Here is a 14,133-nt window from a genome sequence, read left to right on the forward strand (position 1 = left end):
GATATCCACCTAGTGAGCGAACCTGGGAACCCCTTTCAAACATGAATAGCCCCAGGTTGATTCGAAAATACCACCTTATCCATCCAGGCAAACCCGGAGGATCTGGGCTTCAGAGGAGGCATGCTGTCATGAACCGTCGCCTGCGTCCCTTTTGGACCTCCTGGTCCCTGACCCATAGAGCTCTGAATGCAGTACCCCTCCCAACATGGCCGTTGTATATGAAATGTAGCTTGCCAGCCTTTACGTTCCGCGCTTCACACACTATTAAACAGACACCCCCCCCTGCCGTGATGCGCATCTCAACGCTGCTGTTCGCCGTAGCTGGACGTGTGCTGCCGGAGTTTGCTCGGGGCTATCCTCCTGAATATCCTGTTTTCCGGTTCCTTGATTCCTCCTCCTTTCCTTACATCCTCTAAACTTCCAACTTCCTGGATTTTCACTGCTTTCGAGTCACAGCTCCTGTGCCTCTGTGCGCGGACATTGTTCCTTTCTGGTTTCATCCCAGACAGTCTGAACGAAGCACGCTGGAATCCGAAGACCTGCACCTAGCTCTAAACAAATCCCGGACTGTGCAGAAGAAGTCACGAAAGAAGTTTGCAAGCCAACAGGAATAACAGGTGAGAAGGGGAGAGACTTGCGACAGATTGAGACGGCCAAAAATCAATACGGATACAGGGATGGAAGCCGTAGTTCAGGACCTCATGCGAGGCATGCAGGAACTTACCACCGAAGTTCAAAACCTTAAAGCTGAGAACGCTGCCTTTGTCTTGTGATTCTGCTACCAAGGAAAGTGTGTTATTAGGAGGAGTGGTGGACAAATATGACGGCTCTCCAAAGACCCTTTGTGCCTTCCTGGATTCATGCCTAGTGCATTTCACCATCAAACCCTACTACTTTTCCACCCCTAGAGCAAAAGTAGGGTTTATGATATCACACCTCACTGGCAACGCATTAACCTGGGCTACTCCCCTAGTCAATTCGGGCGACGCCCTCCTTGATGACTACAATGGATTTGTGGAAGCCCTAAAGGCCATGTTTGATTGTCCTGAGCAGGTCTATAGCGCTCAAGAACGTCTACTTGATTTTAGACAAGGATCCCAGGATGTGCTTACCTATGTCACCCGTTTCAAACAACTCATGAAGGAAGCCGATTGGTCCCGGATATTGTTCCTTCCTGGTTCCATCCCGGTCAGTCTGAACGAAGCACGCTGGAATCCGAAGACCCGTGCACAGCTCTATACAAATCCCGCACTGTGCGGAAGAAGTCACGAAAGAAGTTTGCAAGCCAACAGGAAAAACAGGTGAGAAGGGGAGAGACTTGCGTCAGTCACGCTGGTGGAGACTGCTGCAGTCCAGCTGTGTTCGGCGCCCCTATGGAGACCAGGTGAGCGTAACAATGACCTTGTTCACTGGCAGAGACCCAGAACCTTCAGCGGATCATTTGCATGTGTGTATACTGGGCCAGCAGCCTTCTTTACTCATCAACCTTGGCAGGCCACTCCAGCTGATTCCACCTTCCTGTTCTTCATGCTCAACCTTGTTACCAGCACCTGCAGTCATATTGGCCTGGGATCACAAAAGGTGGTGCACCTCTTTCAACCACGCAACTATCTGTTTTCAGACTCCAAGGACTGGAGCACTTTTCATTCGCTTACACAAGCTCTGTTGCCAGGGGCATTTGGCAGGCACTGGCTTTTCTCTAACCCGGCGGGAGATCCTCATCTTTGTTGCCACCCCCCCCCCCAGTGGCGGACACCTCACCACACCGGATCCCCTTCTCAGGATCCTCACCTTCCTTTCTACAGGCATGATATTGCCCACATTACTGGGGTGGCGGGCAACATGTATCACTTTCAGCACACTGTTGCCATCACGCCTGTCACCTCGGTACGCGCTGGGAGCGTGGGGAGCCAGCACTACTAGCATGCCGCCTCTTGTTGGTTAGGGGTGGGCTGACCACTCACTGTCCCTCTTGGCCAGGGATTTTGTTTGGGCTTCTGTTCTAATTGCTCCAACATGGAGCTACAGGTTTCACCGCCAGTCAGCGTGGTAATCCAGACGGGCTTTGCCTTCTGATGCCGCTGCCTGTGATGCTGGTGGTCGGCACACCTGCCCAGTCATTGCCAACTTCCTTGCTACAAGTAGGGGCACCCCTTTTTTTCTTGCGCTCCGACGTGGAGCACAGCTGTCAGCTACACTGCAGGTAGACCTGGGGTCTGCCATCAATGCTCAGATGACAAGAGCACCATCTTAACCTTGCACAGATGTGTAGTATTTAATTTTGTTTCATTGCCCCAGCTTGGGGCACTCTGTAGTTCACCGATGTGGTGAGTTGAATTCTGTTTGCAGACACGGAAGGAGAGTTGAATTCTGTTTGCAGACACAGAGTATTTACTTTTGTTTTCATTTCCCAGGCTGATGCCCTGCCATGGAGTATTTATTTATGTTTGCAGATACAGGGTATTTCATTTCGTTCTAATTGCCCTGACTTGGGCATTCTGTGATTCACTGCCGGTGGCCCGGTCTTGCAGAGGGCCCTGTGCACAGCCAGCCAGACACTGCAACGCCACTTGACCCGGGTCTTCAGAGCCTTTGTTTTCTTATTTGCTCGGCACAGAGCACTACCTTTTAACCACCGGCCAGAGGCCTGGTTAACACACCAGGAACCTCTGCACCTCACCAGGGCCGAAACCGGAGAATTTTGGACAATCACCACCAGGTCCGGGATAATCAAGGGGCACCGGGATTGATGCTTCCCACTTTGACAGCTCCGATTCCAGAGCTTCAGTGCACCGCTGCCGACCCAGGACTTCAGTAAGATATCCAGAGGCAACACCCTGCTTGCGGGGCATTCACCTCCCGTTCTTGTGGCCGTCCCCTTCTTGTGTGGGGAAATGTTAGTGTCCCACCCCTCTTCTTCTGCAGCGAATGCCGCATAGCATGGTGTGGACAAAATCTGCGCCGACAGCACTGGGGCTGCCCCTCACTTGGGTCGCACAAGCACCCTCGGCACAGAGGGCCGCGACCAGTAAGGGGCTGCTAGCTGTCTACCGGGCACTCTCCGCCCCTCTGGGGAACAGTCACTCCTCCCCACAACTTCTTCTTTTGGCAAATGCTGCGCACCAAGAAGCGGGTGCTCACTTCATTGCTCCCTCGGAACACTTATCGTGCAGCGGATGCCACAGGCGGGGGCAGTATCCAGGCGAACTCCCATTCGGCCGCACGAGCCCCCTCCTCAGAGGGCTGGGGACAACTCGCCAGCAGGGCTCCCCCCCCCCAATTCATTTGCGGCATCTCACCTCCCCGCAACAGTGGACAGCTCCTCCCTCATTTGCGGCGATGACGACCGCCACATGTAGCTTTGTCAGTGCTCCTTGTGAGCGGCGATGGATGCTGCATCTTGCTTTCTCTGCCCAAGAACACATCCCTTCCCTCTTTCTTCCAAACGAAGGGAAGAGATAAATAACCCCTCAAACGAGGGAAAACGTACCCAAAAAAAAGGGGGGGGGTTCATGAGCCCCTCCGGGGATCAGTCCTCGTCGCCAATATTGTGGGTGACCTGCCATTGGAATCCGGCAGGCCCCATGGTGCTATATGGCATCAGCACCATCGCAGGTGGGGGAAGCGCATGCCATGCCCCTGACCATGCGGACCTCTGCCACCGTGCTGGCATGAGTCCCACGACATCAGGGCATGAGGGCCAGTGCCCCCACGTGTAGACCTTAAGGCCTACATAAAGGAGACACAGACTCAGTAGTTCCTCTTGGGAGTCTGCAGCTGTTCTGGCCCACGTGTCTGCAGAGACTCCTTTTATTAGCTTGGGCCATGACAGTCATGGCCCATTTTAAAAAGGTAATACACCCAGGAGAGGGACACATTCCCTTAAAAGGGCAACACACTTAGGTGGGTCACACACCACAATAATGACCCACATGCAATGATTTAAGATGTTGAAACCAATTGGCTGTCATCCTGTGTGCATTCCTAAAGAAGACCCACTGTGAAGTACTCTCCCACATACAGCCCTGGGGGCGAAGCTCCAAGATGTGGTTCCATCATCTGCACACAGGTCTGCATCAAGTACTCACCGCTCATGCCCTGCAGATATTGGTGCCAACAGGAGCATGGTTGAGTCAGTCTGTGGACCATGTTCTGCATGATGTGCTATGAGGGAGATCTAAAATCATGATCTCGTTCCATCCCGTGAGCAGGGTTGAGGGATGGGTCTTATCGTTAAGAACTCAATCACCAATGTTGTGACGCAGCCTTTATTTAAAAGTACATTAAGAGTTTTGGTATTTGGCAAAGTCACCTGGCCTATGTGTTGTACCGCACACTGGGGAGGTACTTAGATATTTTCACTGGTATGGTACACTGCAAAACCATGATGTAGTTAATTACATGAGAAAGCAGGCAGCAAAAATTGGTAAACCTACTCATTCTAAGGAGGATAAACACAGCTTTTCATTTTGGAAAATGTGGATAAAGGGGAAGTCATGCGGTCTTGTTCGAAGTCATACAGTGCAGCAAACCGATCCGAGGAGGGATATCCACCCCAGCGCCACAGCAAAAGGTACCTTTGCCACTCATTCCTCCACCCTGGAGGAATGGAAGACATGTCATCTGTAGATGCGAGACCTCTTTGCCTTGGCCGTAGCGCTGATGTACCACTCTAAAATCTCCATCATTTCCAACTCTAATATTGTGGGTATTCTTTCTATTGTTTCACCCACACTCCTGCCTCACAATTTCAGAAGATGAATAAGGTTATGTCATGATATTTTATTTCTATCGCGCTCGTACACAAGTGTTACAGAGCACGACAAGGCAAGGGAGGGGAACAGGGGAGAACAAAACAATGATCTTACTAGACCCAGTGACATTACGAACGCTCAAGTGCATGGAAGGGGGAGAGTGGAAAGTGCAGAGCAGAGGATAAACAGATAAATAATAATAAATACAAATACAATATATAATGGAGCAATAAACAGGAGTAGTGCAGCCAGCAAGTGGCAAGTGCTGTGTTTACGGCAGCAGAACTGGCTAAGTCTGATCAGTGCATAAAAAGAAGAAAATGGGGGACTGTATGGGTACAGATAGGAGTGCCTCATTACAAGTCAGGCGGTAAGGGGTTACCGGCGCCGTTAACCCCGTACCGCCTCATTATCAGGTCACCTCGAGGGACCCGCTCTGGACATCTGGTCAGACCAGACGTCTTTTGCGGGTCCCGCGAGGGGGCATGCTAACAACAGGCCCGTCATTAACGGGCCCATTGTTAGCATGCTCCCCATTCTCATTGAGCCCTATGGGGGCTTGAATGGGGGTGGTCCGGGTCCGTGGTCCCTGAATGGGGAAATACCGGGCTCTCCAAAGTCGGAATGGCAAGGTATTTCCCCATTCAGGGACCACGGACCCGGACCAGAGTTTGGAGGCAGCTTATTAAGGGCATGGCTACCTCCAAACTTGTAATGAGGTCCCCAGTGCAAGGGGTGGCCGGGAGGCAGTGCAGAAGGGTGGCAGGGTGAGCAGGTAACTGGGCCAAGGGGTCGGCGGGTGGCCAGATGCACAGTGCCAAGAGAGAGCAGATCAGCAAGGGAGAGGGGGAGCAAAGGCAGATGCAAAGAGGAAGGTCTTGAGGTGCTTCCGGAACCGGAGATGGGTCTCCTCAAGTTTTAGAGTGGCAGGGAGGCATTCCAGAGGGAGGCCCCGGCCGAAGACAGAGATCTACCCCCGGGTCGTTTCTATGAGAAACTACTGACCCTGGGGGAGTTAGAAGTAGAGGAGTGAAGAGCTTGAGAGGGGACGGTATTTGTTGAGGAATAGCTGAAGGTACTTTGGACCCAGGCCCCAGAAAGCCTTGTGGACAATGCACAGGGTTTTGAATTTAAACCTTGCATCCACTTGGAGCCAATGTAGAGATTTCAGAGCTGGAGAGATATGATCCCAGGGCTTGAGGCCAAGGACAAGTCTCGCAGTCCTGTTCTGGATAAATTGCAGAGGGCGAAGAGTAGAGGCAGGTAGTTTTAGAAAGAGGCTGTTGTAATAGTCCAACCTAGAGAGACCAGAGCTTGGGAGAAAATGAGCTTCTGGGGGAAGGAGAGGAAAGGAAGAGTGCCTCTGAGGAGGTGCAATAGGAAGTTTGACTTTTTAGAGATGTGGGCGGAGAAGGAAAGTGTGGAATCAAAGATGACCCCGAGGTTCTTAGCCTCACAGGTCGGGATAGGAGGAGGGCCAAGCGAGGCTGGCCAAAGAGAGAAGGGAAAGGATGGAAATGGGTTGCTGATGAGGATATTTTATTTCTATTGCGCTCGTACACAAGTGTTTCAGAGCACGAAATGAGTTGTGCATAAAGCGGCAATGCAGTGGGCCAGAGTTGCCAGGTATTGGTTGAAAAGCCAGGCGAGAGGTTAGACCCCTAGTGAACACCACAGGTAGAGAAGAAGATAGATGAAAGGAAGGACCCCAGTTGATCCTGGGAGGGTCGATCAGAGAGAAAAGAGGTCAGCCAGGCCAGAGCCTGATCAGTGATACCCAGATTCTCACAGACCCGGTTGAGCAGGATGGTATGGTTGACTGTCGAAGGCAGAAGAGAGATCGATGGCAATAGCCATATTATTAGCTTTCATGTTTTTCCTTTATGTGCTAATTCCCCACTGTATACTAATCATATTATAACGGGTGTGGCAAGTACCCCACTTAAATAATGTTCACAGTATATTATCAATCTTGGGGAAGAGGAAAGTTTGTACTGACTTATTTTAAACCATGATCTGTAAAGTACATTCAGATCACGTTTCTTTCCTTGAAGCATCGAGAGGAAGGGAACACTAAGGTGCTACACAGGGACTCGGAAAGGCCATGGGGATCCCTGGATGCTGATCCAGTGATGCTCTTTTCTTTGCAAAGCATCTCCCTAATTGCATCGGGACATGTTTGTATGCATTGCCACTTTGGGAGTTGAGGGTGGGGTTACCTACTCGGATCACTGCATCGCAGCATATTCTTTCCTCTCTATAGACCATAAAGAAATATTCCCATTTTGATTGTTGGGATTCACTACAGAAAAGGTTGTGTCTGTAGCGTGGAGAGGCAGGCGTACTAAAGGTTTTCAAAAAGGAATTGCAGGAACTCACACAAATAGTATTATTGGCTTAAAGTGCTGAGCTTGAATAGGTAGACTGTGCTCCCTGCCATCTCTTCACTACTGATGCGCTGTAGCAGTTCTACCCCATCTCCTTAGCTTCTGCTTCCTGCATTACCATCTAAGCATGTTTTCACTAGCTCCCTGCATTCTCTGTTGCACCCTCCATCATTAGACAGACCATCTTGAGTGCTTCGACTGCTCTGTGGTCTTTCTGCTACCACTCCAACTTTTTATTTTTTGTTATTTAATTGGTTTTTTATAACACGCTTAATACCGAGTTTGGTATCTAAGCACGGAATCGGGATTCAAACCTCTGTTGTTCTGCATGATCTTGCTTCCAAGATCAGCACGTGGCCCCTGTGATATCCTCTGTTCACCATTTGGGGTTTATGGTTGGGGTCATAAACATTTATTAAATCAAAAAGGGGTTGGAAAATGTCTTACTAACTCAAATCCTAGGGGGTGTTTCCCCACCTCAACCGAAACTAAGGGGTCTGTCATTTGTCAAGATGTCCAAAGCAAAATATGTCCTGTGTCCAAAATTGTAACCTGTTCCTTACCCTCTAAAACAAACTCTAGTGTGCAAATGATATTGTCTCTGGTTTTCAAAGTGCACAAATGTTCAAATCCAACCAAAAAGTTCCAAGTGGACAATGTTCACAGTTCCAGGGAATGGCTCCCCTTCCAAGATTCCTTTTTACCAATACGAAAAAGTTCAAACAAAATATAACCACTTTTATTTTTAATCCAAGAGGATAACTCCCTCCTCCTGGTGTGTTCACGTGCAAATGGCTCCCTTCCACGGGTTTCTCTTCACATTCAAGATACTTTAACGATCCTAAGGGTATGTGTCTTCCTTGGCATTCTTTTCTACCGTATTATTTTTATTTGTACACTCCCCTGCTAGGTTCTTTCCCACATTTACAACAACTCAAACTTTAAAGGACGTGAATCTTCTTGGGGTTCTCCTCTTACTGTAACTTATTACACACCCTTGACTTTGCCTACAAACTCTACTGACAGGACTTGTATGCAGTTACATTTATTTTTTCCTGCTATCCATGAAATTATATTTGCACAGTGTACCCTTATGGAGCCATGTTTGCTAGAGTTTTTCAATATTCGCTTCTTCACTCGTACTTTGGGTCTCTGCCCCTTTTCCAAGACGATTTGCTTTTACTTTGATCTTTCTCCTGCGATATGGATTCAGCGACCCACTCATAGAAGAGTGCACAAATATGTTAATCTCGTCACAGGCTTCACTTGGTGTCTCTCATGTTAGTTTCAGGAAACGGCCCACACTTTCAGGCAACCTTTACCCCTCCGTCTTCCCTGTGCTTAACAGGTATTTTAAGTGTCTCTCGCTTCCTGTTAGCCGATGTGCTTTAGCCATGTTCTTCTCTACTGTGCCCAGTTACTACTGTCTCGCATTCTCAGGCAGCAGGCTTTCTGCTTACCAGCTTCTGTTTCCACCATCTGGATTTGCCTCCACACCGCTTCCCACAGCGTGCTTTCTCTGAGCGTTCGGATCATTGTTAGCACAGGTCGCGGCACAACTCAGCCTCTGCAGTTCTCCCTCCTGTCTGTCAGCTGTGGCAGATTTAAATTTCCCAGCATGATTGAACACATTCCAAAGACTAGACTCCTGTGTTGGTTTACTGGTCTTAGTCATCTTCATTTCTCCATCTGTCTTTCTCGTCCCAATTGTTACTGTGCTGTTTCTTGTGTGATTTCGAGGAAGCCAATGTTGGTGCTCATTCGGAGTGATCACTACTCCTTGCCTCTTCCTCATCTCAGTTGTTGACTCACTGTTTCTTGTGTGATACTGACAAAGCTGATGTTGGTGCTCATTCGGAGTGATCAACACTACTCCTTGCCTCTTCCTCATCTCAGTTGTTGACTCACTGTTTTTGTGTGATATTGCTGGATACTTGAAGGACTCATGGGCAGAGGCTACCCAAGGAAAACGAGTGATGACATCAGATTCATCACACATGCCAAACACACTGCTGCCATCACACATTGCCCTGCTCTTTTGCGGCTGCCATCACACATTGCCCTGCTCTTTTGCTGCTGCCATCACACATTGCCTTGCTCTTTTGCTGCTGCCATCACACATTGCCTTGCTCTTTTGCTGCAGCCATCACACATTGCCCTGCTCTTTTGCGGCTGCCTTCACACATTGGCCTGCTCTTTTTCCGCTGCGATCACCCATTGCCCTGCTCTTTTGCTGCTGCCCTCACACATTTCGTATCTTCGCTCCCAGCTGTGCAAATGATCTGTGGGAGACCTAGTAATTGTCAGAACAATGCAAGGTCCTTCAAGCTTCAAACTTGCAGTGTTTACACACCACTAACTTCTGATGTTGTGTTTGTCTAGGTGAGCCACATAACGGCAACATGTCACTGTACAGCCACTTCTGAGAGCTGAAACTCTGTCAGCATGTGGAAAGGAAGGTATGTAGTGTCTCCCTGAAACCCAAACAGTGTTAAGCATTCATAACGTGGGGCCGGGTGTGTTTTCTTTGGGAGTTCACCTAGAAGTTAGGCTCTATTCAGCAATTACTGTCAAAATGTGAAATGTGTGTCCAATATGTATTCACTTTTCAAAATACATATTATGTACGTAAATCATTTTGAGTGTAAGATTCAGTTATCAGTTGAAACGGGGGTGGGGCTACATACCGTAACATTTGATTAATTCAGCAGAGCATCTATAATGCTCTTGAATAGTTCAAACTGTCTCCCAAGAAACAAGAGGCGGGGGAGGGGCAGACTTGGCGGATATGTTCAATTCATATTTTCTCAGCATCAATCCAGTTGTTAATTCATTTGCTGCAAGGTTAATTCCTTTGTGGGGGCAGGTGTACCAGGATAGGATCTTGCTAGTGTAAAAACTGTCTGTGTAAAAACTATCAGGCTAATTCATAGAATCCAGCGCACAAGTAGCGCACGCGGCTGGCGCACAGCGTGCGCCTGCGATAGTCTGCGCCAGGCACGTGCGCTAAAACAGATTTCCGCGCACAGCGTATTCATGGATTTCAAGCTCCCAAAACAGCCGTGGCGCAGAGAATCGCAGCGAGCCTGCAGCAGCGCCAGTAACGCCCCCAAGAACGCCCTCGCGCACGGAAAAGCCATCAAAAGCGCTAAATCATCGCTAAGGGCTGCGCTAACCCCGGACCACTTCACAGGGCAGGCAAACAAGGAAAGCAAAGCGGGCAATCTCCAAATCAGGAGTACGCGGGAAGTACTACACGCGACTAGGCAGGGAACGTGAATCACAGGGGTACGCGGGAATCATCACACGCGAACAGCCAGGGTGCGTGTATTACAGGGGTAGCGGGAAGTCCAACACGCGATGGGCCAGGGAACGTGTATTACAGGGGGACGCGTGAAGTAGAACACGCGATAGGCCAGGGAACGTGCATCACAGGGGTACGCGGGAATCATCACACGCGAACAGCCAGGGTGCGTGTATTACAGGGGTAGCGGGAAGTTCAACACGCGATGGGCCAGGGAACGTGTATTACAGGGGGACGCGTGAAGTAGAACACGCATAGGCCAGGGAACGTGTATTACAGGGGTACGCGGGAATCATCACACGCGAACAGCCAGGGTGCGTGTATTACAGGGGTAGCGGGAAGTTCAACACGCGAAGGGCCAGGGACCGTGTATTACAGGGGGACGCGTGAAGTAGAACAAGCGATAGGCCAGGGAACGTGCATCACAGGGGTACGCGGGAATCATCACACGCGAACAGCCAGGGTGCGTGTATTACAGGGGTAGCGGGAAGTTCAACACGCGATGGGCCAGGGAACGTGTATTACAGGGGGACGCGTGAAGTAGAACACGCGATAGGCCAGGGAACGTGTATTACAGGGGTACACGGGAATCATCACACGCGAACAGGCAGGGTGCGTGTATTACAGGGGTAGCGGGAAGTTCAACACGCGATTGGCCAGGGTACGTGTATCACAGGGGTGCGTGGGAATTATCACATGCGAATAGGCTGGGTGGGCCCCCACAGGTGTACCCTGTACACCCTCCCCGGCCCCTGCAGGCAGCCCACAAAACAGTGGACTACCCTGCACACCTGATCATGTCCCCCTGCACCCCCATCCACCAGGGGCACCCTCCACCAGGCCCCCACCCATGTCTCCCACCACCCCCACCCCCCAGCAGTGCAGGGGCACCTGCCATCAGGCCCCCATCCATGTCTCCCACCACCCCCAACCCCCATCCACCAGGGGCACCCTCCACCAGGCCCCCACCCATGTCTCCCACCACCCCCACCCACCAGCACTGTGGGGCACGTGGCCAGCAGGCAGTCAGGCAGCAGCCGATGGCAGGTGGGAGCGTGCTCAGGGTTCTTGGGGACTTAAATTCGGCCTCCTGGCCAGGAGCGTGGTCTTTCGTGTTAGAACGCGTGGACAGCCTGATAGGGAGTGATTTTGCACCTGAAAACCCCACACTCATCGCGCGAAAACCCGCATCGCGCGAAAACCCGTCACCAGCATATGTGCGTCAATAGTTACCTGCACGTGCAGTGTCAAAGCGTGTGATTGGTGAAAAGTGAGCGACACGCAGGAGTGTCGAAGCGGGTGATTGGTGAAAAAGGATCCACATGCAGGAGTGACAAAGCGTGTGATTGGTGAAAAGTGAGCTACACGCTGGAGTGTCGAAGCGCGTGATTGGTGAAAAAGGATCCACATGCAGGAGTGACAAAGCGTGTGATTGGTGAAAAGATACCTACACGCAGGAGTGCCAAAGCGTGTGATTGGTGAAAATGGGCCAAGCACGTACACGCCGTAAGTGACGATGTACGTGTGGGCCTGTATAAAAGGTAGTGTTGAACACTATTTCCTTGTACGTGCTTTTCGTGGAGAGCGAGTGGGTGAATTCGGTACTTCTTGTCGTTTCACACGCGATTTACTTCACGGCGTTTCCAGTTCGTACTCCCTGTTACCTCTGACAGCTCTTTTCTCTTTTTCCTCTTGTACTGGTTTTCCTGGGCCTGTTCCCTCAAACAGTGTCCCCTTCTACAGTTGTCCTGTCTCCTCAGACAGCGTACACCTCTTCTTTTGGCGGGGGTGTTGCCAACCAAAAGTGCTATTTTTTCACGCTCTTTTACCTGGCAGACGGTGAGTCACGCACGTATCTAACATCTGTGCTTGCCCCGTGTGTAGCCTACCCCTTCAGAGGTCAATCTAGGCCGCGTGTGACACGCATACGTTCATTGTGTTACTGGATGCCACAGCGTAGTGCAGGGTTTTCCATCAGCACACGTGGTCTAGGAGGGGTATTGTGCACGTTCCTTAACTTTTTTGGGGTGCCTGTGCGTTGCGTGACCCGTCATCTTTCCCCAGGGGTGTCATATAGCCTTGCCACTGCACTAGGGTACGAATACCATCTGGTACCCAACCCCTTTGACACCCAATTGCCCAGGACAATTGTGCACACCCACTCCCATACGCACAATACCATCAGTGCCATGGTTGGGAGGCGTGCAAGCCGTAAGGGTGGCAAAGGTGGCCGAGCCACACGTGGTGGCCGTGGAGGATCCAACAGGGGACGTGGTTGTGACTTGCAGGGCGCCCCTGTTCCCCCCAGTCTGGAGGAACAGTCAGGGACACCCATGCCCCCCCCAACCCCCCCCCCCCAGTTGAGAGTCATGTGGCTGATACCAACCCTGATCAGCCCATGTCGGACCAGGCCATTGTGGCACCAGACCTGTCCGAGGGTGATTCCATCGCTGACATCCAGGTCAGCAGGTCCACTGTACGTGCACCGGTGCACATTGGTGTCATCAGGGCACGCGCATCTATGCCAGATAGGTCATCTGCTGGCCCCCGTAGCCAGGGTGTGGCTCAATCCACCCCACCTCTCATACACCCTGCCAAGACTGTGTCGGTCCTAGTTCATGCACCTCAGATCAGGCCTGACCCCATCCCACTACCCCCAATGCCTGCACCTACTCCCATGCTGAGTGGGCAATCACACACACCCAGTACAGAGTCCACCACGGCTCCTGCCCCTAGTGTCCACAGCGGCGTAGGACACTCTGGATCCCCACCCCCTTCCAAGCGCAAGAGGAAGAGTGCACGTCCGGCACAGGCTGATGCCCCAGACACGGCTGCACAGTCCGGCCCATCAAGGAAGCCAAGCTTCACAGACGCCGAACTTAATGCACTTGTTCAGTATGTGTCAGATCATGATAGGGAAATGGTCATCGTTGCAGGGTCCAAGACCACACATGCCAGACGCCAGGCACACTGGCAGACCATTGCTGACAGAATAAGTGCCCTTGGAGTAGTGAGGCGCACAGCTAGTGATTGCCAGAAGCGCTGGAATGACCTTAAGCGCAGGGCAAAGGATAAGCTGGCCTCAAGTCATGCCGCAACCTTGGTGACTGGAGGTGGGTCCCCAGCACAGGAAATAGAACTCACACCACACGAGTCCGTAGCTGGATCCTACGTCACCGAGGGACAACTCCAAGGTGTGGGAGACCTCCCTGATTACGAGGCATCATCCGGTGAGTGCACATGCATGTGTGTATCATCCATGTGCATGTTGTGTGTGTGAAGCATTCATGTTGGGTGCCTGTCAAGGGGGTGTGTGGCAGAGTTGATAGTGGCACCCATGTGCCTCATCCAGTATGTTCAGTGCAACACCATCTGGCCACAGCACTATCCCTAATGGCAACAGTGCACATATGGGCCAACACCATGGAAGTTGCCCTTGATTAGTAATTTTGTCACTACATTGTTGCTCATACTCCCCTGTCTATTCATCTGATGTCTTACATACCATTCCTCTCCTTTCCCCCAGCCATTAAAGTTTCATCTTCACATGCCTGACATGCAATGATACCACATGCTAATGCGTCCTCTGTATATAAATGCCTACCAACATGCAGTCATAATGTGGATGTAGCCTTGACATCCACCTCCTTCCTGGGTCCTTTGGTACCGTCTGGTTTCGAGCCCCATT

At 51.0% G+C, this 14,133-nt stretch overlaps 1 protein-coding gene and 1 long non-coding RNA gene across 2 annotated transcripts in view; both read left to right on the top strand.

Annotated features, from left to right (window-relative positions):
* The window catches only part of LOC138515431 (zinc finger protein 208-like), a 488,076-nt gene that overhangs the window by 284,548 nt on the left and 189,395 nt on the right, over positions 1 to 14,133 (top strand). The window lies entirely within an intron of this gene.
* The window catches only part of LOC138517035 (uncharacterized), a 29,559-nt gene that overhangs the window by 12,804 nt on the left and 2,622 nt on the right, over positions 1 to 14,133 (top strand). The window contains exon 2 of the long non-coding RNA XR_011282345.1: positions 9,524 to 9,600. This is a non-coding gene — a long non-coding RNA (uncharacterized lncRNA). The remainder of the gene's footprint in view (positions 1 to 9,523; positions 9,601 to 14,133) is intronic.

The sequence above is a fragment of the Ambystoma mexicanum genome, chromosome 6q (assembly GCF_040938575.1).
Source record: "Ambystoma mexicanum isolate Mex_15411 chromosome 6q, UKY_AmexF1_1, whole genome shotgun sequence".
NCBI lineage: Eukaryota > Metazoa > Chordata > Amphibia > Caudata > Ambystomatidae > Ambystoma > Ambystoma mexicanum.